The sequence below is a fragment of the Phalacrocorax aristotelis genome, chromosome 1 (genome assembly GCF_949628215.1).
Source record: "Phalacrocorax aristotelis chromosome 1, bGulAri2.1, whole genome shotgun sequence".
Classification (NCBI taxonomy): domain Eukaryota; kingdom Metazoa; phylum Chordata; class Aves; order Suliformes; family Phalacrocoracidae; genus Phalacrocorax; species Phalacrocorax aristotelis.
In genome coordinates, this window is record NC_134276.1 from 116,634,397 (window position 1) to 116,653,998 (window position 19,602).

The 19,602-nt window shown below is 43.4% G+C and overlaps 2 long non-coding RNA genes across 2 annotated transcripts in view; both read right to left on the minus strand.

The window, feature by feature from the left end:
- LOC142061464 (uncharacterized) overlaps positions 1-19,602 on the minus strand; it is a 124,552-nt gene that overhangs the window by 100,786 nt on the left and 4,164 nt on the right. The window lies entirely within an intron of this gene.
- LOC142061468 (uncharacterized) lies at positions 3,558-13,497 on the minus strand. The gene is made up of 3 exons (XR_012662135.1): positions 13,425-13,497; positions 10,519-10,666; positions 3,558-8,418 (listed from the first exon to the last, which is right to left on the minus strand). It is a non-coding gene; the product is annotated as an uncharacterized LOC142061468 (long non-coding RNA).

Consider the following 19,602-nt stretch of genomic DNA (forward strand, 5'->3'; position numbering starts at 1 on the left):
TTCAGGCCCTTTGCGTCTTGTCCTGTCACTAGGCCTCACTGAAAAGAGCCCAGCTCCATCTTCTCTGCACCTTCCTTTGATGTATTTATATACATTGACAAGTTTTCCCTGAGCCTTCTCTTCTCCAGGCTGAACAGTCCCAGCTCTCTCAGCCTTTCCTCATAGCAGAGATATCGAGCCCCTTCATCATCTTAGTGGCCCTTCACTGGACTCTCTCCAGTATGTCCCTGTCTCTTGTACTGAAAAACACAGAACTGTACCCAGCACTTCAGGTGTGGCCTCACCAGTGCTGAGTAGAGGGGAAGGATCACCTCCCTCCACCTGCTAGAAACCCTCCTCCTAATGCATCCCAGGACACCATTGGCCTTCTTTGCTGCAAGTGCATTTTGTTTGGCCATGTTCAGCTTTGTGTCCACCAGGATGCCCCCAGGTCCTTTTTTGCCAAGCTGCTTTCCAGCTTGTCGGCCCCCAGCATACACCAGTGCATGGGGTTGTTCCTCCCCAGGTGCAGGATTTTGAGCATCCCTTTCTTGAACTGCATGAGGAATCACACACCACAGCCTGAGCGAAGAAAACGAGAGCTGTGGAGCAAAGCAAATCAGAAAAAGGGAAGGAGGAGGAGAGCAGGGAGAGACAAAGACTGAGCAGTTTTCTCCTTATAGAGCCAGGCAGCCTTGAAATCAACTTGCCTGAACTCATCACAACTCTGATCCAACTAACAGAAGCTGCCTGGAACCTCCCAGGACTTAGCACAGAGAGGGAGAGGAGATTGTTTTGCCATATTCATCCCACACAGGATTAGTACCACACTCTGTATCTGAGGACACAGGGTCCTTCTCGAAGACTAGTGTGACAATACTGGTCAGCATCAGGCACGCACAGCCAGTGAGGCTGGGGAATTGCAAGTACTGAGATTTTAAAGGCTACAAACAACAGAGAAAAAATTTGAGTACTATCAAAGCACATCTTTTAAAATCTTACCCACATTTCAGCGCTGCCCTCTCCCCCTCTCAAAAGCCACCTTGAGCACAGGAAGAGTGCTGAATGGAGATTTGCCTCTTGCTTTAGACACGGCCAGGGATATACACTCAGCTTGCTTTATGTCCCAAAAACACAAGTTACGCTAAGTCAAACCACTACCATATTTCTTGCCTCTCCGTGTCAAATATCCTGGTGTATACCAATACCCCCTACACAGCCCCTGCCAGCCCGCCTTTCCCTGTGTCTCCAGCTCATTGAACATGGCCTTAAAGTACTTCATAACCAATTTACTCCACCACTTTTCTTTTTTCTTTGACTGGAGAAGAATAACAAAAAGCAACTGAAACACCCTCCAAGCTCTAAACCTGCAAACAAGAGAGGAAAAAAAAAGAAATAAAATGAAGCAGTCTAGATTCAACAGAAAAATAAATCAAGTAACGCTTCTCCAAGCCATCCCTTCTACTCACCCCACTCCATGCTCTGACTGTTCTTATCCACAACACAATGCACACCGTGAATGAAAGGAACAAGTTATTTCAGGGGAAGGTTTGACTTATTTTGTATTATTGGACAAAAGGGCTCATTTAAAGATCCTTCAGGGGAACGAGGAAGGCTATGAAATAATAACCTGTTCTGCCTTCTCTCATCCTTCACTGTGCAAGGAAAACCAAAGGAGGAGAGATGCATTACAGATTAACATGCAGACAAGGAAACATGGCACAGATGAAAAAAGTGTCAGAGAGGAGAAAAGCCAGAGCATCAGGGCAGGCTCTCTCCAAGGGTTGGGTTCGGCCTCTGTTTGGTGGGTAGATCTCACAGGGCGAGCAGCTTTGCCTCAGCCACCGGACCCTTCGTGAGGGGTGCCGCCAGCAGCCCCGCCACCAGCCACGGGCAGCTGCCACATCCACACGGGAGCAAGTGCGAAGCCACATTTTCCTTGCAGGCACCCTCCTGCACACCTGGGGAAACCAGACAAGCAGGGCCACAGTTCACCCCTCCGCTCAAGGGGTGCCTTGGCTCAGACGGGTCTGAGCTGCTGCAAAGTTCAGGCTCAGTTACATTTATCAAGCAGGCTTTGAAAATAAAAACCAGTGTATCTGAAGGCAAGAAATCATGTAGCAGACAAACGGGGGACTCTGGAAATACAGAGGAGAAACAAGAGGCAGGTTTTAAATTGCTCCAGCCGTCCCAAGCCATTCGGGCCGAAGGGGACCTTCTGCAGTGTCAGGGTTTGGGCCGTGCCCGCTCGCCAGGACGCGGGGCGGCGGCACGGATCGCTGGGAAGCCCGCAGCCGGAGGGACCCCCCGCCTGACGGGCGGCCATTTCCCGGGCGGGCGGTTCCCCCTAGCGGCCCCGGGAGCGCGGCCCGCCCGCCTCCGCCAGGCCCAGGGAGTCCCTCTCGGCAGCGGCCCCGCCGTACCCCGCAGGGTCAGGGAGCTCCCCGGCATCCGCCCTTCCCACGAGCAGCGCCCCACACACACCGGGGGTCCCCCTTCGCAAGCGTGGCTGCCGGCCCGGCCTGGCTGGAGCAGCTTTCCTCCCGCGCCCCCTCGGGCCTGCCCGCAGGGTCAGCTCCTCTGGACGGCACAGGCCCCTCTGGGCTGAAAACCCCCGCTCCCTGTTGTCCCCAGCACCACAGGCGGGGCTGCCCTGCGCCAGGCCGTCACCTAGCACCGCTCTGCGGGCATCCCCCGTGGCCACGGCTGTGCAGGTGCACCCTTGGCCGGGGGTAGGCGTCTGGCAGCAGGAAGGACCCGACGGGTTGGGAAACCATCAGCATGGAATCCCTCCCCTTCCTGGCAAGGTTCTCAGACCCTATCTGTCTACCTGCACTCCCCTTCTTTAGGGCTTGATCATTAATGATCAACATCTGGTGATTTAAAGGCTTATTGCAACCAGGTACACGCTGACACACGCACACGAAGAAGAGTTTCAGTCAAAGGTTGATTAACATGGGCAGCAACCAAAGGGATCGTTACTAGGACAATAACCCACAAGAAGAGAGTTGTGACACAGCTCTCCTCTGGGATAATACTAATTTCTGCAGCATGAGGCCCCTGGGACAACCAGCCTCCAGCAGCAACAGAGGCTTCCTAGGAAGGGGAACAGGACATGACATTTGCTACCCCTCGTTGCTGCTTCAAAAACGAGGTAGTTCATGTCTCCATGACATTTTGTTAGCCGAATGAGGCTCTAGGCCATTTCAATTAAAAGTTGACAAGTCTAGAGAGTTCAGCAATGTTTGTGAGACCTCCCAAGCAAAGGTCAGAAAGGACTGTCATTTGAAATGGCATGCAGAAACAGCTACACAGTTTGAAAATTTACAGAGGGGAAAAAAACATTACAAATCACAAGAGATCAGCTCCCCTGATAATAGTACAGTTCTCAGCAACAGGTTAAAAGTTTCTAGGATGGTTTCTAGAGAAGCTGTTTCTTTTGTGGTATGTTATTGGTTTTACTTCAGGATTAAATTCTAGGGAATCATGAGCAATACCGAGCATGTAGGAAAAAACAACTCACCTCTCTATTTAAAGTAATGATGTTAATTATAATAACTGTTTTTTATTTGGACTTGTTTGTGGTTGCCAGACTACAGGTTTCATTCACAGTTGCTCTTCACCACCTTTTGCTATTGCACAGTACTGTGTAAAGTGGCCAAAACTTCCTCATTTCCAAAAGCTGTAACCCGTCTCATGCTGCTTTGGTGTAAAGCACAAAACAAGGCATAGGGCAGTGGAGAATTACACTCTGAAACTATAGACTGATCAATGACTGCAATCTCATTCTAGAAAAGAAAAAGTATTCACACTGCGACATAATTTAAGCCTCACTGTCTTCATATATTTTCTGTTAAATACTACCCGCAGGGTCCCTGGATTTGGTGGCATACCAGGCAGCAGGTTACAAATCACCCTGGTTAGTAGGGCAGTGAGCATGTAGGGCAAATGCATTCACAAAGCAGCAGCCCAGAAGTTCAAATGCTCATCTTTCCTCTGTGCTACGCTGCATCTGGAGTACCTGTTTCTGAGCTGACTGCAGAATGAGTAGATGTACAGTTACAACCCAGGGGGTGTACTCCATCAATAAATATTGTCTAACTGCCTGAAACTTAGACAGCAACACAATCATAACATAGTTTTGGGCTTTTTATGACTGGCCTCAGCAGAGAGGGAGGCAGATAGAGAAGAAGGATGGAAATAAAAAGAAATGCATTAAAATACAATAACAACATAGATGTGGGAAGGAGGAAGTTTTGAAATTAATAGATGTCTTTGCTACGTTCCTGTAACAAGATCACACTAGGGAAGGGGAGAGAAAAATGGACTGAAGAGCTTCCCATGTGACAAAGCCAAGTACTTGCAGGAAGTCCTGGCTGAGGCTCCCCTAGACAGCTTTGAAAGAGGAGGGTTATAACAATCAAAAGAAAAATCTTTGGGAGCATCTGAGGTGTGATTTGGGTGTAATGTCAACACAAACTGCAGGTACTGAGTAGAGAAGCTTTGAAGTCTCAACTGAGCCTGGAATAAGTAGAAAAAGAAACAGGTATAAGCCACACAAATATGTGTACACAAACCTTGAGCAGAAATATCACAAATGATCCTTTCCAGGGTTAGAAATTACCAAATATAAGGGATATGTGATGGCAGAGCTTTTCTGAGCGAGAGGAGGACTCAGGAGCTGAAAGGACTCTAATTCCCCTAGCATTTTTCATGCTAAGGAATTTTCTCTTCCCTTGGCTAATCATTGATGTATCCCCAGGTGCTTCAGTCAGCTGTCCAGTTTCATTCTTGTTACTGGGAAAGTGAATCTAGAACTGTTTATGCGATTCACTTGCAGCTTGATTATTTTTTTTTTTTAAATAGGCAGCACTGGAGCCACTTGAGCTGCTTTGCAAAGTAGAAAGGAAAATTATGACAGATTTTCTGACTCCAGTGCTTCTGTCAACATCTCCTTTTTTCCTGTCCCATATGCTCTCTTTCACTGTCATACAGACAAAAAGTCACCGGACCTGTAAATTTTTTTCCTTTTCCAAGTTTTCTGAATTTTAAGGGGGAGAAAAAAAAAATCAAACCAAAGATTACTCCAAATCTTTCATAAGAAGTGTGAGGCCGGTTAGAGTTATCTATGCTGCACTTCCAAGGAAACACAGTGGCAGTATGATCCCATCTCATTCCCTTTTGCTGCAGGATATATTGCTGTAAAGGAAGTAGGACTCAGGTAATTACAAATACTTAGATATCCTAAAGACAAGCTAGTTTTAAATAGTGGAGAACTCACATTTTCAGGTTGTTTAGGGAGCTGTACAAACAATAACTTTACATCTAGCATGGTCATAATGTGGTGCAAACCACATCTTCCTATTCAGTAGTCCAGGAATGCATGGGTAGGATTTTTTGCCAAATAGTACTATTCACAATATTTACGATTCATCTGATGCAGAAATACCACAGGAACTCTTTCTACCTGCAACATTTCACCATATAACCAGCAAATATACAAAGTAAACTCCTTGCCTTGTTCCCCTATCCCAAAATATTTCCTTCTGTCACTAGATTACGTACCCAGACAAACATTCTAGCACAGGAGGTCTCCTTGGTCAAACATATCTCCTGGAGTTTCATTGCTGAAACAAGCAAGGAGTTCAAATGCTATCAGCAGCATTTCAAAGATCACAGATATAAAATAGGCTGTCTTCTCTAACGTTACAGGAGATACCTGTCAAAGGCCCTAAGGTAAAATGAAGCAAGGTAATGATCTAAAACAGGTAAGGACAGCAGCTTCCGCAGGCCCTGGAAAAGAAAATGGAGACTGGTGAGCCAGACTGCTGAACATGGCTTGAAGTACAACCAAAAGGAGTGAAATCCACAATCCAGCACCTAGAGAGAACACCTTGCCAACAGATCTCTCTCCGTTCAGCTGAGCTGGCGTCCCCTGTGCCTGCAGCTGCAGAAGGAGAATGCAGCTCTTGGGTCTGCAGGGCTGAGGTCACTGCAGGCAGGGAAAGGCCAGCCCACACATATGGCCAAGGAAGCTGCCAGGCCTGTATCCCGATAGTACCACCACTTAAATACAAGCACTGCCTCCTATATAGGCTGCTGTCATTAAGCTGTATTAAGGTATGGGCACTTCTGAGCTGTTAGAGGGCCTTCTTTTATGCAAGGAAATCCCCTGGTGACCAATTAGCACAGCTTGCCCTTTGGTTAGCATCATGCTGCGGGAACAGCACCGAGCAGGCCAGCATGAATATGCTCCAGATGACTCTGGTCTTTGTTGCCAGGAATAGGCATGACGAGTATTACTTCCCTCAGCAATGCATCTTCTGGCCTGGCTGTATATACATTCAAAGCATTGCTAAGTTCCCTGAAATATAAATATAAAAAAAAATCCTTTACTGATCCGGCAGAAGATTGTTATTTTTGCTACCATTTCTCCCTTGCTCTTTTAGAAGTGTATTTCTATTTCCTCCTCTCATAGTATGTTCCACACGTTGTGGTAGTTTCCTTGCTCCAACCCTATCATCACAATCTTCTCTCCCCTCACATTGGTACCACCCATTTCTTCACAGGTGGCCCATTGCTTTGCCCAGAGAGACTTCACAGACCACAAGGCAGCCAGAGTCTGATATGTAGCTCCTGCTTGCAAGGTCACTGCTCGTACATTCATGTTTTTTCCATTTGCAAGTGTACCAAGAGGAAAGTTGAGAACCTAGAGTTTTTTCAAGCATAAACCAGTGAAGTGCAGAAATAAAGATGTCACCAAAAGAGATGTCCCTGTCTCCAAAAGACTAGAGTGCTCCCCAGGAAAATAAAGATTAAAGAAAAAGAAACAGGATAAACCAGACATCTATCTGAACAACAGTGCTATCAGGCAGCAGTTTTCTCTGTCAGGTGGCTGTTTTGTCCAGAGGTAGCTGGGGAATTTCTTCCTTCCAGGCTGCTTCTGCCTGAAGTTCATCAAATCCAAAGGTATTAGCCAGTGTCTTCTGTGGACAGCCTTTATAGCTATGGGGGTCAATGCTGTGCAATCTCCTTGCTGATCTGCTCATCTCTTTTACTATGTTGGTTAAATAGGGTACTAGGCCCAAGCTGTGACAATCTAGACACAAAAGTCAAGCAGCACAAAAGCAATTCATTAAGTACCTTACTTCCTATTTTAACAAACAAACAAAAAACCCCAAGTTCGTCCCTCTCTTCCATTTCACAGGTGTGTAGGTTTTCTAAGCCTCTTTCAACATCAGAGATAACAGCTGAAAAGACATCTGTATTAGTAAGACCAAGGTATGAGTCAGCAGCAGGGTTCAGGTATTTAACCCACTGAGATGCAGATGTTATTGATATCCTTATCTCCCATGTTCACAGAGGGCACCACAAACTGATAGAAATATTTAAACAATCCAGCCTTAAACATCATGCGCCTCAGAGGGTTTTTTTCTACTCCTGTTGAGCTGCTGTATTTAACACAATTCCCCCTTGCTGTAGTGTCTGAGCTCTTCGTTGTCTTTTATAGTGATTAAAATAATGCATCTTCCAGGAGAAACAAGAAAGCGCTATCGTCCTCAGTTCGAGATGAAGAATCAAAGCAGAGAGAGAAGAGAAACTACTTGCCTGAGATGACAAAAGAAAACAGCAGCAAGGAATTAAACCCAAGTATCCTCACTTACAATGACATTATCTTATTCTTTCCTTAAGCTTCATTGTAGCATTTTTTTAAAAGTCTGTAAAATGTTCAAGTCAGAAAACAAGGGAGCTCCTTTGACATAAAAGTACATGTCTAGAGTAGAGGTTTGCTGAAGGACTATATAGGTATTTATTTTTAGCTAGTATCATTTTTAACCCCTACTCTTCCAAATCATTGCTGAGGCTCCAGAAAACAGTACAGTTGAGATCCTTTTAATTTGCCATTGGCAGCTGTACTGTCCAGGCCCACTGAGTTTTCAATCACTCTGAGACCCAGGAACAAATTTCTTCTATAGTCACAGAGTAACCAAGCCAATAACTGGGACTCCAGCAGGTGGGATTTTAAGATAAAACAAAACACAAAAAAAATCAGAGTCTTTATGAGTAATCAGAGAGAACAAGCCATGCTGTAGTCAGCTTGTGTTGTCAGAGATACTGGAAAGTGAAAAATGGCTCACAGGAGGGAATTTTGTTTGAAGCCAGGAGGAAAAGTGTTGAACATGTTTCTTTGGAAGTCCAGAATCAAATGTCCACTTTCTTTGTTCAACATTAGTCCTCAGACTACCACTTGGTATCCCAAGGGAAGGGGTGTGATCTTCCAGGCATAGGTTAAGCAAGGCCACCTGCATGCCAGCCAACTGTTGTCACATCATCACAGTCAGCTGTTTTCTGATCCAGATACAGTCACCACAGGATTTGAGGAGGGGTACATCCTCCTTAGGTGGGTGGAGCTCTTTATGTCTGCATTTTTCCCCATTCCTAAGGAACAGACACAAAAAATTAACAAGGGTCATCTTGAATGTTTGCCTTGTGTCAAGACAGATTTGTTCATTTTCATCTCTGCCCAATCACCTGCTGAATCCACTGATGTGAAGTCATTACACATCAAGCTAGTGATAATTAAAATTTCCTAATACTTTGCACTGAAACACAGGGTTAGTATTACTTCTCTAACCTTTTCACTGCTTGCACTGACCCTTTCTGCCCTGAACAGCTGTCTCAGGCCAAAGAGGTCCTGGCCTGGCCTACTTTGCTGTGTGCTGAAAGCAAACTTGGACCAAAGTATTCCCTTCGTTACAGAAAAAAATACAAACATTTCTCTGTGGTGGGTCTTACCCCCACAGACACACTTTTTCTACTTACAGTCCACCAACTGTGCGTAACTCCAAACACAAGCCCCACAGGATCCCCTGGCTCTCCCAAACTACTCGGACATGATGAGGGCTTTAGAGCTGAGGGCTGTTCCCACCACAGCTCTTCTGCTTGTGCACACTCCAAGAGAGCCTGCTGCTTAGCATTTGGAGGTGTTTTGCAAGACCAGCCTTAGCACAGCTGCTGGCAGTTCCCATTTTGTCCCTGAGCTTCTTGACCTTTAAGACAGGTCTCTCTGCCAGGTAACCATTTCCCCCCATCACTGGAGGGTCTCTGTGTGTTCCTAATGATCATTTCAAGAGAATTTGCCCTTATTTCCAGAGCTGGCTGGGGCTATTGTTTCCTTTGCTTTAGAAGAGAAGACCCCAACAGCTTTACATCTTTAACATAAAAAAATTTCAGGCTTCATTTCAAATGAAATCTTGAGCTGCTTAGTCCATTCTTCACCATTGAGTTCCCTCCACTTGTGCATAGATTTTCCTTTTTAAACTAAGAACAAGAGTCACAGACTCTTCCAGGTCACATCAACTAAATCAACTTCACTTGCTCCCTCAAGGTTATTTTCTACAACCATCTCCTCTAAGTTGTTAACGTTAGTCACAGCAGCAATATTTTAAGTAGTATCACCCTCTGTTGCTTCATTGACTGCTCAGTTAAACAGATCTTTTGGTTGTCACACCCATGGCCTATGATTGCTAATGGTTTTCAGTCTCAATGACTGAGAAATTAAGATTTCCTGTGATAGAAATCTCAGGAGTGTTTCTCTCTCTAATAGCATTAAATAGTTCTTTGTTCGTATCCAAATTCAACTCCCCAGTCAATCCCAGATGGGCCTTCTTTGACATCCTTTCCTAGAATGATGTTGATCATAACTAATCTACTTTATCCACATTATCACTCCTTTTTTTATAATTTCTAACAACTTTAAAATATTATTCTACTCCTCCACTACCTTTAAACTGTTATTTCTGTCATTTCTGTACAGTGCATTTCCAACATGATTGCTCCCTGTCATGTAATAATCACTGCTGCTATTCCACCTCAATTCAGTCAATGTCACATTCACTTTCATGCTCTGCGCATCACCTGCAATACTCTTGCCTGGTGGGAATACACAAGCATGCCTGTTGTCTCCTAGTGACCACATACTTTCTAGTCGTGTAAAAGTAAATCATTTGACTATTGATATGCCAACTTGACTACAGTTGGCAGCAGTATTGCTCCTTTTTTCCCCTTCTCTTTTTATTATAAAAATAGCTGTAAGGATTTCACTGCTCTCCCAAACAATTTTCCTCATTTCTTAGTTTAAAGCTCTTCTCATAAGTCCTGTTAAGTAGGATCTCGGGAAGCTATGTTTTCAGCATTATCCGTCCTCAGATGAGTCCCCTTTGCATGGTTTTTCCTCCTAACCACAATCCTTGTACTGACTGCACTAATATGCACTAATTTTTCTGGCTTTCCCACTTCCTTCTAAGGACAAAAAGTATTTCACCAAAGCTCACCTGAACATATTCTTCTTTGAGTTTTGTTCTGGCAGAGTTCTTTTTGGTTCACTCCAGGCACTGACACTAGCCTTAACAGGGGAAAAAAATCCACTGCTGATCCTTCCTAACACCTTCAGGATCTTTTTCAGCTTCAATACCCTGTCCCAGGTCCTTCCTCAGGGCTGCAGTCCATGATCCTGCCACTCACTAGTGACAAACTTACCAGTTTTTCCTCAGCCAGGGTTGTTCACACTCCTAGATACATCATTTTGGGGACAGGTGGGAAACTCTGGGGTCTTCTCCCTGCCATCCTTCATCATCCTGGGCACATGTTGTTACAGCTTCTCCTTTGGGTCAGTTTGTTTGAGCACCTTTAGCCAAGCAAAAAGAGTAACACACACATAACTGTAAAGTGTGAAGCAATTACTTATCAGCTAACACATATAAAAGACAGCTACGATCTTTTTGAAGCGTTAGGCTAAGCGCTACTGAGCTTATGACCCTGATAAAGCATCTGAGGGCCTTTGCTGGCCAAGGAGAAGGCAGGCAGAAGGGGCAGCATCATTCCACGCACCTCCCTGAGACAGATCCTCAGTACTGCTGGGGTACCCTCTGCCACCAGCTCAGTTGACACTGATGGCATTGACAACCTCACCAAACAGCCCACTGTTTCCTGGCTGTCCAACTAGCCTGACCAGCCTGATGGTTTGTTTTGTTCTGTTTTTTCCTTCAGGATTTAATATTTCTCCATGTTGATGTTTTCCCTCTTGAAGCCTTGAACTACTAACAGTCCTCTGACTTTTGCCTCTCTTTTTGAGGACCAAGCTGCTTTGCTCATCTTTGCCACTTACTTCTGCTTCTCTTGCTATTTGTTGATTGTTTTCTTCTTGGAAGGGACCAAGCCTTCAACTCCACCACAGTAGTCCTTCTTCCTCTAAGCACCTAACTTCCAGGTGCTGTGATGACAGTCCATGTAGCCTCTTTTCCACCATATCATCACTCCTCCATTGGCATTTTACCACACTGCCCCTACGTGTACGTCTGATCCACAGGGTTTCTGTCCCACTACTCATAGTGGAGACAATACATGCATAAAAACTACGCATCCTACACCTTCTGCCTCCAGTCTTTGATATCTCTGGAAGCCTCTTCATTTCCTCCGTTGCTCACTCAGCTGAACTTACTGTCCTCTATTCTGGGGCCTCCCTTCAAGAAAACAACAACAGCCACAGCAAAGAACACCCCACCTTATTTGCCTTTTTATTGCTTTGTTTTCATTTCAGGCCACTTAGCTTCTTCAGGAGGAACATATTTAAACTATCAAGAAGCAGGTTTCAACCACCAGCATAAATATTTTTTCACAGGACATAATTAAATTACTGGAACTCATTGCTGCCGTTTATTTTGGCAATTGAAATCAAAAAAAGTGTCATCATGCAGGGCAGGCTTATCAATGTCCATTAAGAGATGATTCAGATAGAGCCTCCATCTCACAAAGTCCTACATCCTTGATTGTAAAAAGCTAGGCGAGGTTTTCAAAGTGCAAGACAGCTGTATTTTTCTATGTTTCTTTCTCTTCTCTGCTGCTGGCCACTGTTCAAGACAGGACACAGCATTGAAGGTAGCCCTGCTTTGAGCAGGGGTTTGGTCCAGATGACTTCCAGGAGTCCTTTCCAATCTAAATTATTCCTAGACTTTATATTTTCTCTAACCGAATGTGGATGTTTGGTTTTATCTTACCATGCAACAACAGTCTCCCAAGTAACTCAGCAATAAATTATCTGTGATCAAAGGCTACTTGAGCTACTTGCTCAGCTATGAGGATCTAGCCTACTTAGTATCCACAATCCCAAGCATCCACGGTAAACCACAAACTGCAACTAGAGCAGATGGTATGAAATGCAGGCAAAAAAAACCCATGAAGCTACAGATGGATTACTCCTGTCGGAGGTGAAAGCAAAGCTGAAACAATACCACAGGATGGTAACTTTCTGCCGCTCTTATCAAGACACTGAGACAGGAGTTGTTTGTTTATATGTTTCAGATAATCTACATATACAAAAATTATATGAAAGCAGAACACTATGTCTCTCCATTTATTGGCTGTTATACTGCAACAAACTAACTTTTTTTAATCAAAACAAAAATGTGGGGCTCATGAAAAGGGGCTTGATCAAGAGCCCTGTGGTCAGAAACCGTCCTATGTATTGCCGAGATCACAGGGACAGGTGAGTTTCCTCAGACTAGCACTAGTTACACAGCAGGGAAATGCAGTACATTCCTCCGTACCCATTTACTATTTGCCTCTGCAAAGACCCATCACAAAGATGCCAATGTAGAAGCTGTTTTCTATGTCATGGACACCAATCCACTAGGAATGTACAGCTCATTTAACACAGGCCAACCATGCTGGCAGAGAGAAACAGTCCATAATCCTTCTTAAACAAATTGAGGTGAAACTTGTAAAGAATCACCTAGTAGTATTCTTTCAAATAAAAATGTCTTTGTCTACTATTGCAATTCTGAATCACACTGTAAAATATCATACAAAGTTAGAACAGTCCAGAGCCATCTCCAGGATGTCAGTTCTCCTATATTCCTAAAAGAGAGATGGATTTCACAATGTCTGGGATAGCTTGTTTCACAGCTGACTCCTTATTCAAATTATAAGGCAGCATAGAAGCATTCAGGTATTGGTTTAGAGGAAATTCAGTCAAATTCCACCAGGGCTGAGCTCTACGTTGATGGCACTAAAACTGGAAGGGCAAAAAAACAATTGCCTGCCTATCAAGTAGTGTCTGTATATAAACATTTTGTGAGTGCAAACTCTGGAGCTGGGACTGGTCTTGACATTGTATCTAGTAGAAGTATTCTAAGCATTTGGCTTTTTGCTCCCCCCCCCCACCATATGCTCATTCTCAATGTGCACTTAGGCACAATGGCTTTTTAAATGCAAGCTGTTGTGCGATAACAGTAGAAATTCTGTGCCAGTTTATTTTTTTATATACAACTACTGAATAAGTCAAATGGGACTCATGCATTTGCAAATAATTGTACAGACTGACGTTACGTCATTCTCTGTAGTATTTCAGCATTTGTGAAGAAAACATGAGACTTAGCTGGCAACACCTGCATGCAGCCATGGCTCCTACATTTTCTTGCTGAGCAATCCAGGGTTAGCAGGTCACCAGAAGAACCAGTCTGTAATGCTTTTTTCTAGACAGAAAGGCACATAACAGGACCATACTCAATATTTGGTCCCATCTTTTCCATGCACATTCTTTGTGTAATCATCCAGAGAGATCTTCAGTACATGAGCGCTGCAAATTGGCATTTCTCAGTGCCGCCTTGGAGCTGATGCTCAAGTTATTTTTTGCATATAAAACAGATTAAAAAAAAAAAAATCACACTGCAGGAAGAGCTTGTTTAACAAAAGCTATGTTTATCTCATCAGCTGTGTAGCTCAGCAGGAGTGGTTTGACAGAGCATAGCATGGGATGGGGGATTTTATTTTGGGCTAATCACAGCCTGATCCTGTGAACTGAATGCCCGTTAGCAGCTGGAGACCATTAGATGTACCCCTGCTTCAGCTCCATCAGAAAAGATGCAGGGTTTGTTGTGTGCTCCAAGGCTGCTTGACGATATGAACCCAGCAGAGTAAGCACAGACCACAGGGAGTTTCTTTTCAAAAGCACATTCCTGACCCAGCCTAACACTATGTGAACGCATCTGCCAACAGATGACTACAGAAAATAACAGCTACAGAAGAATCTCAAGGATAGAACATGGACACCAGCTTTAGTGTGATCAAGCCTCTTAGTACCAAAGCGGTTGGTACATACAGAGCTCAAGTCGCTTTTGGCTTATTTGACAAGCCATACTTGAAATGTGATTTTCTAAGAATCTGCTATAGAGGGATGATGACAGCTGCAGCTGAGAGCTAAAGAATGTTTTGTATTTAGCAAAACATTTCCTCTGTGCCTTAGCATCTTCTTTAGTCTTTCTTCTTCCCTGCTCTATACCCTAGCCCAATCTGTTTCCTACATCAAAATTAACTCCAGTGAAGGCAATAATGTCCACAGTTCCAATAAACTGCTGCATCTGGTCATAGATGGGCAGAACTGACCACCAGGGATTAAAGTTTTTTTCTGCCTTACACCAGACTGATACCAGGACAAGAAAGGGGTTTAAAATACTCACAAGAAAGGAAAAAAAAAATTCCATTAGCCTGAGATGCACATTACAGTCACAGTCAGATGGGATTTCCGTTTGTGTATCAGCAATTCAGATTCTTTTTCCTAAAGAAAGAAATTATATGCAAACAGTATTCTAATAGAAGACAAAGACTGGGGTTTTAAGTGCACAAAAGACAGACTTATTTCAGGTTATTGTTTCCACAGCAACTTTTAATTTTATCCCTCATGTGTCTATCTGTCTAATAAGGTCTTTCACAACATTTGTATATAATGAGATGTTCTGTTGATGTGAAATTATTAATAAATTACTTTCTTAAGGAAAAAACATAACTTTGTATGTATTCACAGCTTCACACACACAGAGAAATGCGCATATGCATAAAGATGTTTGCATATTTGTGTACATTTTTATTTTTGCTATATATAGCACTGTGAAATAGGCAACCACTGTTGATTACACAAGAATGACAAACGATAAAGAATGTGATAGTAAGTGCAGCTGGTAGACGTTCAGACCTGGAGGCAGACAGTGCTCACAAAGGTATCACAGCTCTACAGGCACTAACTTGCCTGATTAAGGAGGCAACCCTAACAATACACTGACTGCTCTTGTTTGATTCTAATCTCCCTGATTTGACTATTTCAAGCAAGTTGAAGAATAAGGCAAGCAGCCAGGCCAGAGCTTTTCAGTAGCTGGCTCGCTCATCTTTTTTTTTCCACACAACACTCCTCTCACACAAGAGATGAAATGAGTACAAGCAAGACATTTATGTACTAAGCACATTGTTCTGCATATGGCTGCTTGTTTTGCACAGAAAAGGGGGTTGTATACTTTAGAGATTATAAGATAGAAAGGATTTCAGAGGCTTTGTCTGTGGTTTCTTTCATATGCACAAATGGAAATCCAAAATATAAGCACAGCTAGATACAAACACTACGCTACAGCATATAAACCCTGTTGGACTGTGGCAGCAGTCAGGAAAAAAAGCAATTCAAAAAGCACTTACCTTTGTTTGCTCAGCAGTACTTATTGTCGGCTGAGAGAACAGAATGAGTGGAAATGAAATTTTCAGAGCTCAGTACAGACTGATAAGATTAAAGTCAGAAGATCTGGAGATGTATCATCAGCATAAAATATTTTAATAGTGTAGAGTCTATGTTTACAGCATCCTATTTGCTATTATAGCTTTGTTAGTAAATAAGACTGTTGTGGTGGGTTGACTTTGGCTGGCTGCCAGCTGCCCACACAGATGCTCTCTCACTCCCCCCCACTCAGTAGGACAAGGGGAGAAAATATGATGAAAAAGCTTGTGGGTCGATATAAGGACAGGGAGATCACTCACCAAGTACTGTCACAGGCAAAACAGACTTGACTTGAGGAAATTTGATTTGTTGCCAATTAATAACAGAGTAGGATAGTGAGAAATAAAAACAAAATTTAAAACACCTCCCCCCACCCCCTCTTCTTCCCAGATTTACTTCCTCCTCTCCACCCCCTCCTACTAGTGCAGGGGGATGGGGAATGGGGGTCAGAGTCAGTTCATTGCAATACTTTGTCTCTGCCACTCCTTCCTCACACTGTTGCCCTGCTCCAGCATAGGTCCTTCCCATGGGATACAGTCCCTCATGAAGTGCTCCAACACAGGTCCTTCCTACAGGCTGCTGGTCTTCAAGAACTACTCCAGCACTGGTCCTTTGCACAGGGTGCAGTCACTGATTGCTAATCTATCCTGCAGTGCATCCCATGCCACCCCAGAATGCACAAGAGGAGCATGCATCTGTGTGCAACACTGACCAGGCAATGACAAAGCACTTTGCAAACAGCAAAGTCCTTACTTCAGAAGTCAACGTTCAAGCAAAGGGCCACTGACTACCCAGAGTAGTTTTTCCTTCAGACGATGTCTCAAAAGTTCTGAATCTTGCTTGCAAGGCATAACAGTCTCTTACAATATTTTTCTCCCGTATCCAAAGCACCAACACTAAGCCCTGGCAACCCTGTGCTGGAATGAACCCTTAATTAGTTTGGGATCTAGAAACACTGGCGGTAGTCACAGAGTCACAGGATAGCTGAGCCTGGAGGGTACATCTTGAGATCATTTAGTCCAACCTGCTGCACAGGCACAGTCAGCTACAGCAGCTTGCTAAGGGTTGTGTCCAGTCTGGTTTTGACTATCCCCATGGAGGGGGACTCCACAACATCCTGTGGGATGCTACAGGTGGTCCAACAGCAATAAAAATCTACTGTGTCATCAGTTGATACAAAACACCTGCAGAACAAAACCACTGTCCCCTGCCCATCCTGAACATACACTGATGTCCTCTGTCAAAGGCAATCAGCTGTCCCTCTCCATCTTGCAGAATAAACCTATTTCTGCACAGGATGTTGCTGAACTTTTAATAGCAATTGAGTTCCCAGTACTGCTGCAGTATTGGGTGTTTCTTGAAGCATCATTTGGTAATTGACAGAATTATCATCTGGAAAAGCAGAGAGTGATGGCTTGAGAGTCTACATTTATGTTGTCCGTGTTGTGCTAAGATGCAGATAGGATCTACTTGGCAGAAGGTTTTGTACTGCTTAAACATAAGAAAATCTACAAAATATCAGCTCCTGATATAACATTAATGTAAGTTCATGCAAGCAAGGAACAAGAGGAGAAAATCAAAATCTACCATGAAGCCAAAATCCCTCTGAGAATAAGTGCAAATTTGTATTGGAGCACAGTATTCATACAGACATACCTGGCTTGAATTCAGAGAAGACAGATACTATACTAACATGACTCTCCCAGCCTAGGATTCAGTGCAAATCCCCAAATTCAGTGTGGACTGGTAATTCTAGCTAACTCAGTAAGAGGATGGTCAGTCCACTTTTGAAGAGCCATGGAGATACGTTCCAAGTCGAGCTAGTCCTGTGACTGTTCTGTAGCACTATACACCCCATCTAGTCAGTCCCTAAATTCTTAGGTTTATCTGCAAGCAAGATGCTTTTGCTTTGAGGGCAGGCCTGGGTACCATTTCTTTTTCAAAGGGAAGATAGAAGGATGGGAAATGTTGTCTGGAGGAGTACAACAATTAACAGACTTGAAAAGTTCCTGCAGAAGCTTCCTGGGGTAAGACAAGGAGCAAGATGCAGCTGTTTGGGTACAACCTCTGCTGACTGTGAGGCAAATTACCAGCCAGGCTCCCATGAAAGCTGCTCAGGCTTTTCAAGTCCTTTATCACCAAGGATACTGACTGCAGCCAGTGAGACTCGATAGGTCAGATATCCCAAGGAGATCCCAGTGAAAGGAATAATCTATTGCATTCCTTCTCATGCAGCAAGAGATTATCCCTTATCTCTGGCTGTTCTAGGGTTCGTACACCAGTCATCAGACTAAAAATTGTCAAGGTATAGAAGAGCCTGGCTCAGTGCTAGAGAACAGCACAAGCCGTCACGGAAAAATAATAGACCAGGAATCAGGAGTCAAAACAGGCCAATTCAGACTAGCCCCAGTCCAAAGAAGGAAGCCCAAGAGGCTTCTCTGGGTACTGTGCACTAAACTCTGTGTAAATTGATTTGATAATATAGTCAAAACCACTAGAAAATACACAGGAGATCCAGCAGCAGATGTAGTGTTAGTTTGATAATGACAAGCGACAGAATCTGGAGGAAGTGGAGCAAAAAGCCTCCTTATGCTGTTTGTTTCTACTCTTCTTGGGGAAGTTTCACATTTGCAAATGCACAAGGAGTCTGTGGTTTGTAATACCATTTCCGTCTTTCTCTGAAAATATTATTGCTTATTAATCAGGTAAAATATTGTCTATTTTCTATGGTGGATGTCAGCCCATAATTGGTTGGTTATATACAATGTTACTGACAACATATGAGTCAGACATAGGTATAGTCCCATTCAGAGAAAGCGTGACATGTCAGAGAAATTTTGTTAATGTGTCTGAACTAAATAAAAGCACTGATAATCAAGATTGCCTGAAAAGCCTCGCTGATAAATGCCTGCTTAGTTTCTTTGAGCTGGATGCGTATTGCTGCTGTGAGTGGTACAAAGCAGCTTGGAAACTATGGAGGAAGAAAATAAACTGGCTATGATGTTTTTTCATAATACTGCAAGACAGATGTCACCGAAAAACAAACAAAATGCTGCCTATTATGATATTATGATTTGGACTTTATAGGTGAGCTTAGATTTGCAGAAGCTGAAGCAGGGGAGTGGTTTATAGTCAAGAGCAATTAATTTTCTATTATGTATTGGAAAAAAAAATAAAAATCAAGGAGACCTGGAGCAAGTATGGCTCTAAGAGAAAGTTCAGTGAAAAGCATTAGAAAATTCCAAAGCAATTCTATTTGAAACCTATTATTTCCCTCCCTCCCCCAACCCCCCCACCCCACCCCCCAAAAAAAAAAAAAACCTTCTAAAGGAAAAATTTTACTGAGAGGATCTGGAACCCACGAAAGCAACTGAATGGAGAATGCAATTGTATTTGATGCCAAAAAGAAAAGGAAAGAGAACTAGATAATAAAATAGTTTGAGAAGAAAAAAAAAATCAATAACCTGAGAAACCTAGTACATGAGAGGATTGGGGAGACAACTTCAAAGAGAGAAGCTGGTAATTGCTTAAAGAAGCACCATTAAGAGCAAAACCACAAACTGTTCCAGGACAGAGAAGTGATAGGAAATGTAGTATAAGTCCCACTTGGTTAAATCACGAGCTCTTCACTGCCTCCAGCACATGACAGATGCATACAGATTGTAGACACCAAGTCAAGTAGCCAAGGACAAGTTAATATTAATAACAAGACTTCACAAAGGCAGAAATACCAAGTCAAAGACATCAAAACCAGCAGGACAATACTCCACAGGTGTTACAGTTATTAAAGAAGAACCAAGGAAAGTATCATTTTCTCATCAGAGAAGAAAAACTATGACAAATGATGTCAAGAAGGCTAGACCAAAAATACAGCTGCAAGAAATACCAACTTAGGAAACTGAGATTTTTCACTGAACTGGCAAATACCCTTAGGATATTTGCCCCATTTCCAAAGTCTGCAGGAAAATTATTTACCTTCTTCCTTTTAAAAATTCCTGTTCATAATCTGAAGTTACATTCCAGTTCAT